Source organism: Haematobia irritans, chromosome 4, assembly GCF_050003625.1.
Source record: "Haematobia irritans isolate KBUSLIRL chromosome 4, ASM5000362v1, whole genome shotgun sequence".
NCBI classification, from domain to species: Eukaryota; Metazoa; Arthropoda; class Insecta; order Diptera; family Muscidae; genus Haematobia; species Haematobia irritans.
Window position 1 is genome coordinate 175,030,354 of NC_134400.1, and position 13,631 is coordinate 175,043,984.

The window sequence follows — 13,631 nt, forward strand, 5'->3', positions numbered from 1 at the left end:
GGCAGCAGATAAGAGAGAAGTGCACCAATGTGGTATCACAATGAACTGAATAGTGTAAGTGCGCCTGATACATCGGGCTGCCACCTAACCTAACACTAACCATACCGTCCACCATAAGGTGGGGGGTATATTAACTTTATATATATATATATATGTATATATATATATATATATATATATATATATATATATATATATATATATATATATATATATATATATATATATATATATATATATATATATATATATATATATATATATATATATATATATATATATATATATATATATATATATATATATATATATATATATATATATATATATATATATATATATATATATATATATATATATATTTGGCTTGCGGAGCCTTAAAGAGAAGCATATTCCATCTGATCCTGCTGAAATTTGGTACATGGTGTTAGTATATGGTCTCTAACAACCATGCAAAAATTGGTCCACATCGGTCCATAATTATATATAGCCCCCATAAAACCGATCTCAAGATTTGGCTTGCGGAGCCTAAAAGAGAAGCAAATTTCATCCGATCCGGCTGAAATTTGGTACATGATGTTGGTATATGGTCTCTAACAACCATGCCAAAATTGATCCACATCGGTCCATAATTATATATCGACCCCATATAAACCGATCTCCAGATTTGGCTTGCGAAGCCTCAAAGAGGAGCAAATTGCATCCGATCCGGCTGAAATTTGGTACATGGTATTGGTATATGGTCTCTAACAACCGTGCAAAAATTGGTCCACATCGGTCCTTAATTATATATGGCGCCCATATAAACCGATCCCCAGATTTGGGTTGCGGAGCCTCAAAGAGAAGCAAATTTCATCCGATCTGCCTGAAGTTTGGCACATGATATTGGTATGTGGTCTCTAACAACCATGCAAAAATTGGTCCACATCGGTTCATAATTATATATAGCCCCCATATAAACCGATCCCCAGATTTGGCTTGCGAAGTCTCCAAGAGAAGCATATTTCACTTGATCCTGCTGAAATTTGGTACATGGTGTTAGTATATGATCTTTAACAACCGTGCCAGAATTGGTCCATATCGGTCCATAATTATATATAGCCTCCATACAAATCGATCTCCAGATTTGGCTTGTGGAGCATCTAACAGAAGCATACTTCATCCGATCTGGCTGAAATTTGGTATATGGTGTTGGTATATGGTCTCTAACAACCATGCAAAAATTGGTCCACATCGGTCCATAATTATATATAGCCCCCATATAAACCGATCTCCATATTTGGCTTGCGGAGCCTAAAAGAGAAGCAAATTTCATCCGATCCGGCTGAAATTTGGTACATGATGTTGGTATATGGTCTCTAACAACCATGCAAAAATTGATCCGTATCGGTTCTTAATTATATATAGCCCCCATATAAACCGATCCCCAGATTTGGCTTGCGGAGCCTCAAAGAGAAGCAAATTTCATCCGATCCGGCTGAAATTTGGTACATGATGTTGGTGTATGGTCTCTAACAACCATGCCAAAATTGATCCACATCGGTCCATAATTGTATATCGACCCCATATAAACCGATCTCCAGATTTGGCTTGCGAAGCCTCAAAGAGGAGCAAATTGCATCCGATCCGGCTGAAATTTGGTACATGGTATTGGTATATGGTCTCTAACAACCGTGCAAAAATTGGTCCACATCGGTCCTTAATTATATATGGCGCCCATATAAACTGATCCCCAGATTTGGGTTGCGGAGCCTCAAAGAGAAGCAAATTTCATCCGATCCGCCTGAAGTTTGGTACATGATATTGGTATATGGTCTCTAACAACCATGCAAAAATTGGTCCACATCGGTTCATAATTATATATAGCCCCCATATCAACCGATCCCCAGATTTGGCTTGCGAAGTCTCCAAGAGAAGCATATTTCATCTGATCCTGCTGAAATTTGGTACATGGTGTTAGTATATGATCTTTAACAACCGTGCCAGAATTGGTCCATATCGGTCCATAATTATATATAGCCCCCATATAAACCATTCTCCAGATTTGACCTCCGGAGCCTCTTGGAGGAGCACAATTCATCCAATCCGGTTCAAATTAGGCACGTGGTGTTAGTATATGGTCGCTAACAACCATACCAAAATTGGTCCAATCACACAAAAATTGGTCCATATCGGTTCATTTCTATAGAAAATTTTGTTAAAATTTTATTTCTGTAGAAAATTTTGTCAAAATTTTATGTCTACTTTGTCAAACTGAATTATATACGTATTGAATCGATCTATTTTGATTTAATATATACCACGTATGGACTTACATACAATTTAGAAGATGGTGTTAGGAGGTTTTAAGATACCTTGCCATCGGCAAGCGTTACCGCAACTTAAGTAATTCGATTGTGGATGGCAGTGTTTAGATGAAGTTTCTACGCAATCCATGTTGGAGGGTACATAAGCTTCGGTCTAGCCGAACTTACGGCCGTATATACTTGTTCTTTATTGATGTCTATGCTTGTTTGCAATCTTTGATTGGGGAAAATTTTTAATGTTCATTTTAAACGACCATTACTAAGACTTGTTAAAAAGAGCATCATAGGAAGTGGCTATTGAAAGAAGATCCTGGGATGAGCTTAAAAGGAAATGTTGCTTGAGCTTAAAAGGAAATGTTTGTGAAAAAAATTTCCATTTATTTTTGCTGGGAAACGGAAGCACAAAATTACTATACCCCCATCCTATAGTGGATCGAATAAAAAATTTGATTATCAGTAGAACTCTTGCTATGTCCTATACCCTACAACATTTGTCTCAATATCATCTCTGCTGAGTTGTTGATATCATCGGAACTACATAGTATCTGATTTCTAATAATGTAATTGTTTTTGTTTTGTTTTTCAAATTCAAAAGATTATTTAAAAATGCAACAGACTATCAATTTTTTTTATTATTGTCTATTTGGCAGACATTCCTCTACTTTTGCCCTCTTCCGAAATCTATACCAGCCTACACCATGGAAATTATTCACAAAAGTTATTAGCTGCATAAAGAATGTGCTTATTGGCTGAGAATGCGTGTTTATTGACTGAGCTTCATTCATATAGAAAGAGGTGACTGCAAATTTATCGCTGTAACTGAAAAAAGCAATAAAGTGCAGGTCCCCGCCCATGCATCAAATAATAAAAATACTTTTTGTTTTTGTTTTGATGGAGCGTTTTTAGGCTGGTACCTAGCACCAATGTTCTATTGAACGGCCATATTTGCAGGAGCCAAATCTCAAAAGAAATCTTTTAAACAATCCACATTGGTCAGAGGGTAAATCTTTGTCAAAAATTATTACAAAACTCGAGCTAACAAAAACTCCCAGTACCAAATTCCAAGGTTGATAGTTAACCGTACTCTAACGGAGTTTCATGAAAATAGTACCACGAATATCGATAGTAAGGGAAACGTAATATAGCTTTTTATGTTAATATTCCCCGCTAAAGCTGGATGAGTGGTTGGCCGTAAATTCATGAATGAAGTGGTCCAATTTTTGAGCCTAAAATTAAGAGCTCCTTTTTACCACATGGTTTTGCGGCAGGTGACCTTTCAAACTAATCGGAAGACTTAAGTTTTCATAGATATACCTAAAAAACGTCGGGAAGAGGAAGTTCTATCGAATTTTTGTTGACTAAACTTCCAATTGCAGGCAGTCCGGTAGGTTCCTCCTTTTTATAGCCGAGTCCGAACGGCGTTCCGCATTCCAGTGAAACCACTTAGAGAAGCTTTGAAACCCTCAGAAATGTCACCAGCATTACTGAGGTGGGATAATCCACCGCTGAAAAATTTTTGGTGTTCGGTCGTAGCAGGAATTGAACCCACGACCTTGTGTATGCAAGGCGGGCATGCTAACCATTGCACCACGGTGGCTCCGTCAATCCGGTAACATTTGTAGCATTTTAAAATTGTCGTGCAGTGGGTGGGGAGGGGGCGGGGTCCCTCCAGTTTTTATTCTTTTCCAGGATGTAAAAACTATTTCATAAAGACTAACTCAAAAAAAACAATCTTTTCTGGCTAATTGCATTGTCCCTCACATTCACGAGGTTTTTTAGTTCTTAGCACCATTTTCTGTAATGCAAACAATGTAGAAGAACTTATTCGATTTTATAATTTTTTATACCCTCCGATGTTGAATGTGAACCACACCTAAACGCCAAGTTTTTTCCGAATTTTATTTGACATTTCTCTATTTGAGACTTACTCAATTTGAACCATGGAGAGATACACAATCCAACAACGTGTTAAATGGTTCCAAGAAATGGCAACAGTGGATGATCAATTTTCGAAGAAAATCATCTTCAGTGATGAGGCACATTTTCACCTCAGTGGATTCGTCAATAAACAGAATTGCCGCATTTGGGCGAATGAGAATCCAAGAAGGATTGTCGAAAAACCAATGCATCCACAAAGAGTGACTGTTTGGTGCGGTTTATGGGCTGGCGGCATCATCGGGCTGTATTTTTTCCAAAATGAGGCCGGTCCGGCAGTTACTGTGAATGGTGTTCGCTATCGTGAGATGATAACGAACTTTTTATGGCCCGAATTGGAAGATATGGATGTGGACGATATGTGGTTTCAGCAGGACGGTGCCACTTGCCACAAAGCTAAAGAAACAATGGCTCTTTTGCGCAACAAATTCAATGGCCGTGTTATCTCACGTAATGGCGATGTCAATTGGCCGCCAAGATCATGTGATTTGACACCGTTTGACTTTTTTCTTTGGGGTTATTTGAAAGAAAAGGTTACGTCGATAAGCCAGCAACAATTCAAGAGCTAAAGGATGAGATAATTGGGAATATTAACGGCATAGAACCTCCATTATGCCTCAGCGTCATCGAAAATTTGGACCATCGGATGAAGGTGTGCCACCGAGGTCGCGGCGCCCATTTAGTCGATATTTTGTTCCATACATAATTGAGTAATACCAATATATCATAATAAAATGAAATTACCATTAAAATACAAAATTACAATAATTTCCTAAATAGTTTGTGTTTTATTCAAAATCAACATCGGTCCTTGAAATTTAACCACCCTTTATATGGGAGTTATATCTAAATCTGAACCGATTTCGATGAGTTTTTGCAGGTATAGTTAGTACTACAGAAGATTACATTCTACCAAATTTGAGTAGGATCGGTTAATAAATAAGGGTTTTATAGTCAAATTTGGGAAAATCGGGTGATACATATATATGGAAGCTATATCTAACACGGAACCGAATTTGATGACATTTTGAACACTTTAACGATACTACAAAAATTACTTTGTGTTAAATTTGAAGACAATCGAGTAGTAAATAAGTGCAGTATGATCTCATTTGTCGAAATTGGGCGATACATATATATGGGGGTTATATCTAACTTGGATACAATTTTTTCCAAATTCAAAAGTGTTTGTGCTTTGACCAAGAAAACACGTTGTACCAAATTTTATCAAAATCAGTTAATAATTGTGACCGGAATCCTGCGAACAACAAACACAGACGGACGGAATTAGAATTAGATACCGAAGAAAGTGATTTTGATGGTTAATATTTGTTTAATCTTTATTAATAAAATTAATTTAATCAAATGGCAACTGGTTTATACTATTTACATCAAGTTCTGGGGATAAGGCGCTTTCTTAATAAGGAAAATAAGCAAATATAAATAAAACTCCATCTAAGAGTATAACAGGTTGTCTGATAAGTCCCCGGTCTGACACATAGATGGCGTCGCTAGTATTAAATGCATATTATTTTTATATAGTACCTACCTTCAAATGATTCGTGTCCAAATTTGACGTCTGTAATTCAATATGTGAGATAGAGCGTCTTTTGTGAACAACTTTTGTTATTGTGAAAAAAAAATGGAAAAAAAGGAATTTCGTGTTTTGATAAAATACTATTTTCTGGAGGGAAAATACGGTGGAAGCAAAAACTTGGCTTGATAATGAGTTTCCGGACTCTACCCCAGGGAAATCAACAATAATTGATTGGTATGCAAAATTCAAGCGTGGTGAAATGAGCACGGAGGACTCTGAACGCAGTGGACGCCCGAAAGAGGTGGTTACCGACGAACACATCAAAAAAAATCCACAAAATGATTTTGAGTGACCGTAAAATGAAGTTGATCGAGATAGCAGAGGCCTTAAAGATATCAAAGGAACGTGTTGGTCATATCATTCATCAATATTTGCATATGCGGAAGCTCTGTGCAAAATGGGTGCCGCTCGAGCTCACATTTGACCAAAAACAACAACGTGTTGATGATTCTGAGCGGTGTTTGCAGCTGTTAACTCGTAATACACCCGAGTTTTTCCGTCGATATGTGACAATGGATGAAACATGGCTCCATCACTACACTCCTGAGTCCAATCGACAGTCGGCTGAGTGGACAGCGACCGGTGAACCGTCTCCGAACCGTGGAAAGACTCAAAAGTCCTCTGGCAAAGTAATGGCCTCTGTTTTTTGGGATGCGCATGGAATAATTTTTATCAATTATCTTGAGAAGGGAAAAACCATCAACAGTGACTATTATATGGCGTTATTGGAGCGTTTGAAGGTCGAAATCGCGGCAAAACGGCCCCATATGAAGAAGAAAAAAGTGTTGTTCCACCAAGACAACGCACCGTACCACAAGTCATTGAGAACGATGGCAAAAATTCATTAATTGGGCTTCGAATTGCTTCCCCACCCACCGTATTCTCCAGATCTGGCCCCCAGCGACTTTTTCTTGTTCTCAGACCTCAAAAGGATGCTCGCAAGGAAAAAATTTGGCTGCAATGAAGAGGTGATCGCCGAAACTGAGGCCTATTTTGAGGCAAAACCAAAGGAGTACTACCAAAATGGTATCAAAAAATTGGAAGGTCGTTATAATCGTTGTATCGCTCTTGAAGGGAACTATGTTGAATAATAAAAACCAATTTTGACAAAAAAAATGTGTTTTTCTTTGTTAGACCGGGGACTTTTCAGCTAACCTGTTATCTTTTCAGATTTTGTTCAAACAAAAGCTTGTTTCTAATGTGAAAGCATGCCATGTTTCATTTTAAGTATATGATTTTTCAAGGCCCCAAATAGTTAGTTCCAATATCTAATCATTTCAGCAATCTACACTTTTATTTGTAGCAATTAAACCTACAGTTTTCCGTATTTATTATACCCTCCATCATAGGATGGGGGTATATTAACTTTGTCATTCCGTTTGTAACACATCGAAATAAAGTATATATATATTCTTGGTCGTGGTGAAATTCTGAGTCGATCTAAGCATGTCCGTCCGTCCGTCCGTCTGTTGAAATCACGCTAACTTCCGAACGAAACAAGCTATCGACTTGAACCTTGGCACAAGTAGTTGTTATCGATGTAGGTCGGATGGTATTGAAAATGGACCATATCGGTCCACTTTTACGTATAGCCCCCATATAAAGGGACCCTCGGATTTGGCTTGTGGAGCCTCTAACAGAAGCATATTTCATCCGATCCGGCTGAAATTTGGTATATTGTGTTGGTATATGGTCTCTAACACCCATGCAAAAATTGGTCCACATCGGTCCATAATTATATATAGCCCCCATATAAACCGATCCCCAGATTTGGCTTGCGGAGCCTAAAAGAGAAGCAAATTTCATCCGATCCGGCTGAAATTTGGTACATGGTGTTAGTATATGGTCTCTAACAATCATGCAAAAATTGGTCCACATCGGTCAATAATTATATATAGCCCCCCATATAAACCGATCCCCAGATTTGGCTTGCGGAGTCTCAAAGAGAAGCAAATTTCATCCGATCCGGCTGAAATTTGGTACATGATGTTGGTATATGGTCTCTAACAACCATGCAAAAATTGGTCCATATCGGTCCTTAATTATATATAGCCCCCATATAAACCGATCCCCAGATTTGGCTTGTGGAGCCTCTAAGAGAAGCATATTTTATCCGATCCGGCTGAAATTTGGTATATTGTGTTGGTATATGGTCTCTAACACCCATGCAAAAATTGGTTCACATCGGTCCATAGTTATATATAGCCCCCATATAAACCGATCCAGATTTGGCTTGCGAAGTCTCCAAGAGAAGTAAATTTCATCCAATCCGGTTGTAATTTGGAACATGGTGTTAGTATATGATATTTAAGAACCGTGCTAGAATTGGTCCATATCGGTCCATAATTATATATAGGCCTCATATAAAACGTTCTCCAGATTTGACCTCCGGAGCCTCTTGGAGGAGCAAAATTCATCCGATCCGGTTCAAATTAGGAACGTGGTGTTAGTATATGGTCGCTAAGGACCATACCAAAATTGGTCCAATCACACAAAAATTGGTCCATATCGGTTCATAATCATGGTTGGCACTAGAGCCAAAAATAATCTACCAAAATTTTATTTCTATAGAAAATTTTGTCAAAATTTTATTTCTAGAGAAAATTTTGTCAAAATTTTATTTCTAGAGAAAATTTGGTTAAAATTTTATTCCGTCCATAATAAAATTTTCATCATTGCCAAAATTTTATTTCTATAGAAAATTTTGTTCAAATTTTATTCGGTTCATAATCATGGTTGCCACTCGAGCAAAAAATAATCTACCAAGATTTTATTTCTATAGAAAATTTTGTCAAAAGTTTATTTCTATAGAAAATTTTGTTAAAATTTTATTTCTGTAGAAATTTTTGTAATTCGATTGTGGAATGCAGTGTTTAGAAGAAGTTTCTACGCAATCCATGATGGAGGGTACATAAGCTTCGGCTTGGCCGAACTTACGGCCGTATATACTTGTTTCGTCTTGAACTTTTACATTTTATAGTTATAGAGTAACGGAAGTGAGAAATGTTCAATAAATTTGAAAAGCGCCATGCGTCATTTTGGACAGCATAATTTTCAATTATGTACGAAGAAAAGGAAAATTAATATGGTTTCTTCTCCGATCTTTTTTCTATTCTCTCTCTCTCTCTTTCTCTGACATTTCTAAACATATATATATATATATATATATATATATATATATATATATATATATATATATATATATATATATATATATATATATATATATAAAGGGTGATTCTTTTGAGGTTAGGATTTTCATGCATTAGTATTTGACAGATCACGTGGGATTTCAGACATGGTGTCAAAGAGAAAGATGCTCAGTATGCTTTGACATTTCATCATGAATAGACTTACGATCTGCCACAACGTCGAATTTTCAGTGAATGGGCCCTAGAAAAGTTGGCAGAAAATCCGCTTTTTTATCGACAAATTTTGTTCAGCGATGAGGCTCATTTCTGGTTGAATGGCTACGTAAATAAGCAAAATTGCCGCATTTGGAGTGAAGAGAACCAGAAGCCGTTCAAGAACTGCCCATGCATCCCGAAAAATGCACTGTTTGGTGTGGTTTGTACGCTGGTGGAATCATTGGACCGTATTTTTTCAAAGATGCTGTTGGACGCAACGTTACGGTGAATGGCGATCGCTATCGTTCGATGCTAACAAACTTTTTGTTGCCAAAAATGGAAGAACTGAACTTGGTTGACATGTGGTTTCAACAAGATGGCGCTACATGCCACACAGCTCGCGATTCTATGGCCATTTTGAGGGAAAACTTCGGAGAACAATTCATCTCAAGAAATGGACCGGTAAGTTGGCCACCAAGATCATGCGATTTGACGCCTTTAGACTATTTTTTGTGGGGCTACGTCAAGTCTAAAGTCTACAGAAATAAGCCAGCAACTATTCCAGCTTTGGAAGACAACATTTCCGAAGAAATTCGGGCTATTCCGGCCGAAATGCTCGAAAAAGTTGCCCAAAATTGGACTTTCCGAATGGACCACCTAAGACGCAGCCGCGGTCAACATTTAAATGAAATTATCTTCAAAAAGTAAATGTCATGGACCAATCTAACGTTTCAAATAAAGAACCGATGAGATTTTGCAAATTTTATGCGTTTTTTTTAAAAAAAAAGTTATCAAGCTCTTAACAAATCACCCTTTATATATATATATATATATATATATATATATATATATATATATATATATATATATATATATATATATATATATATATATATATATATATATATATATATATATATATATATATATATATATATATATATATATATATATATATATATATATATGTTTACATCCAGAGATATTATATTTAAGAAAATGTAATGTCCCAAACATAATACATATGTTCTAACATATTTTGTTTGTGACATTATTTTATTTTTCTGTGTACCCATTTGTAGCAAAAAATAAAGAAACACTACAACAAAAGCAAATTTATTAAATGGCAATCATCTAAATGTCATTTTTTGTTTTGTTTTGTGGGAGAGGTGGGTCCATTCGAAGGTTTCAGACCATTTGATCGATACAATATTTGATATTTGCAGTTCAAACCATTAAGCCTATGTAAAAAGTCACGGAGAATTCTATGGGCTTTCATTTGACAGTCCATTGACCGTCATGGACACATTGCGTAGACCATGTCTTTCGGTGCAATGCAACCAACAGCAACACAGCATCAGCATGAACTTCTACACATGTTTGATCACCAAGGCATGATATGAGACTCTGGTGGAATTGGTACAGCATTGATTTAAGCGAGTTTGATATTTAAAATTAGGTGTTTGGAGTTTTTTTTTCTTGTTGCTTTGTTTTGTTGTTTTGAACTCCAATTTATTTTCAAAATGCATTTATTAAAGTTTTTTGAAAAGTAACAATACCAGCGACGACAATGAATATTTGTGAAACGCATGGATATTTCAGTTAGTGAGTGAGAAATCTTGAGGTGTGGTTGGTGGCGTGCCGACTGACTGGTTCACTTGAATGTGATTGGAAATTAAAAGTAGCCATTGGTTCGGAGTGTGCCTAAGAGTCGAAGAGAAGGAGCTGCAGGAACTATGCCCATGGACACTGTTGGTCACATTAAAATTTTACGCAATCGCTTTGATTGTTAGTACAGCACTGTGGAGCAGCTAAAAGTCTTTGAGTGGTAACCACGCTTGCCACTCGAGCCAATAATAATCTACCAAAATTGGGAGAAAATTTTACCAAAAACTACCAAACAAAAAAATCTTTTTATTTCTATAGAAAATTTTGTCAAAATTTTATTTCTATAGAAAATTTTGTCAAAATTTTATTTCTATAGAAAATTTGTCAAAATTTTATTTCTATTGAAAATGCTTGTCAAAACTTTATTTCTATTGAAAATGCTTGTCAAAACTTTGTTTCTATAGAGAGTTTTTTCAACATATTATTTCCATCGAAATGTCCAACTTTTATTCCAATAGGAATTTTTGTGACATTTTATTACCATAGAAAATTTTGTTCCTGTAGAAATTTTTTTTCAAAATTTGATTTCTTTAGAAAATTTTGTTGAAATTTTATTTCTATAGAAAATTTTGTTGAAATTTTATTACTATAGAAAATTTTGTTGAAATTTTATTTATATAGAACATTTTGGTAAAATTTTATTTCTATGGATTTTGTTTTTTCAAAATTTTATTACTATAGGAATTTTTGTGAAAATTTTATTTCTATAAAAAATTTTGTCAAAATTTTATTTCTATAGAAAATTTTGTCAACATTTTATTTCTATAGAAAATTTTGTCAAAATTTGATTTTTTTAGATAATTTTGTTAAAATTTTATTTCTATAGAAAATTTTGTTGAAATTTTATTTCCATAGAAAATTTTGTTAAAATTTTGTTTCTATAGAAAATTTTGTCAAAATTCTACTTCTACAGCAAATTTTATTAAAATTTTATTTCTATAGAAAATTTTTTCCAAATTTTGTTTCTATAGGAATTTTTGTGAAAAATTTATTTCTATAAGAAGTTTTGTCAAAATTTTATTTTTATAGAAAATTTTGTCCAAATTTTATTTTTATAGAAATTTTTGTCAAAATTTTATTTTTATAGAAAATTTTGTCAAAATGTTGTTCCTGTAGAAAATTTTGTCAAAATTTGATTTCTTTAGAAAATTTTGTTAAAATTTTATTTCTATAGAAAATTTTGTTGAAATTTTATTTCTATAGAATTTTTTTTTTAATTTTGTTTCTATAGACATTTTTTTCAAAATTTTATTTCTATAGAAAATTTTGTCTAAATTCTACTTCTACAGCAAATTTTGTTCAAATTTTATTTCTATGGAAAATTTTGGTAAAATGTTGTTTCTTCAGGAATTTTTGTGAAAAATTTATTTCTATAGAAATTTTTGTCAAAATTTTATTTCTATAGAAAATTTTGTTAAAATTATATTTCCATAGAATTTTTTTTTAAATTTTATTTCCATAGAAAATTTTGTCAAAATTTTGTTCCTGTAGAAAATTTTGTCAAACAAAAATTGTTTAAAATTTTGTTTCTATAGAAATTTTTTTCAAAATTTTATTTCTATAGAAAATTTTGTCAAAATTCTACTTCTACAACAAATTTTGTTAAAATTTTATTTCTATAGAAAATTTTGGTAAAATTTTGTTTCTTCAGGAATTTTTGTGAAAAATTTATTTTTATAGGAATTTTTGTCAAAATTTTATTTCTATAGAAAATTTTGTTAAAATTTTATTTCTATAGAAATTTTTGTTAAAATTTTGTTAAGATTTTGTTTCTATAGAAATTTTTTGTCAAAATTCTAATTCTACAGCAAATTTTGTTAAAATTTTATTTCTATAGAAAATTTTTGTCAAATTTTGTTTCTATAGAAATTTTTGTGAAAAATTTATTTTTATAGGAATTTTTGTCAAAATTTTATTTCTATAGAAAACTTTGTTAAAATTTTATTTCCATAGAATTTTTTTTTTTTAATTTTATTTCCATAGAAAATTTGTCAAAATTTTGTTCCTGTAGACAATTTTGTCAAAATTTGATTTCTTTAGATAATATTGTTAAAATGTTATTTCTTTAGAAAATTTTGTTGAAATTTTATTTCTATAGAAAATTTTGTTAATTTTGTTTCTATAGAATTTTTTTCAAAATTTTATTTCTACAGCAAATTTTGTTAAAATTTTATTTCTATAGAAAATTTTTTCCAAATTTTGTTTCTATAGGCATTTTTGTGAAAAAATTATTTCTGTAAGAATTTTTTCAAATTTTTATTTTTATAGAAAATTTTATCAAAATTTCATTTCTATAGAAAATTTTGTCAATTTTTTTTTTGTTGAAAATTTATGAAGTTCCTCTTTGCAAAATCTACCAAAACATCAATAGTTCTACAAATCTGTCAAATCTACCATTTTTGATAGAATTCTACCAACTGTTGCAACTGCACGCACACAGAAAAAATATCACCAGAATATTTCCAATTAAAAAGTTAATTGAAGTTGAATGTTTTTTCAATTACTAAATTAATTGATACAATTAACTTTTTAATCAAGGTAGAAACATTAGGTTAATTAAGTCAATGATTGAAAATTTAAAATTTTTAATTAAAAAATTAATTGATAGAATTAACTTTTTAATCAAATTCAGAAGACGAAGTCAGTTAAAAAAAGTAATGAACATTTCTTAATCAAAATAAAAATTCTAAGCCAATTCAGAAAGTAGTTGAAAATAGTTGCCTTTTTAAATAAAAAATTAATTGGGGTTTGCATTCAAAATCAATTAAATTTTTAATT

The 13,631-nt window shown here is 33.1% G+C and overlaps 1 protein-coding gene across 3 annotated transcripts in view; it reads left to right on the forward strand.

The window, feature by feature from the left end:
* The window catches only part of LOC142237241 (neurobeachin-like protein 1), a 272,260-nt gene that overhangs the window by 141,369 nt on the left and 117,260 nt on the right, over positions 1 to 13,631 (forward strand). The window lies entirely within an intron of this gene.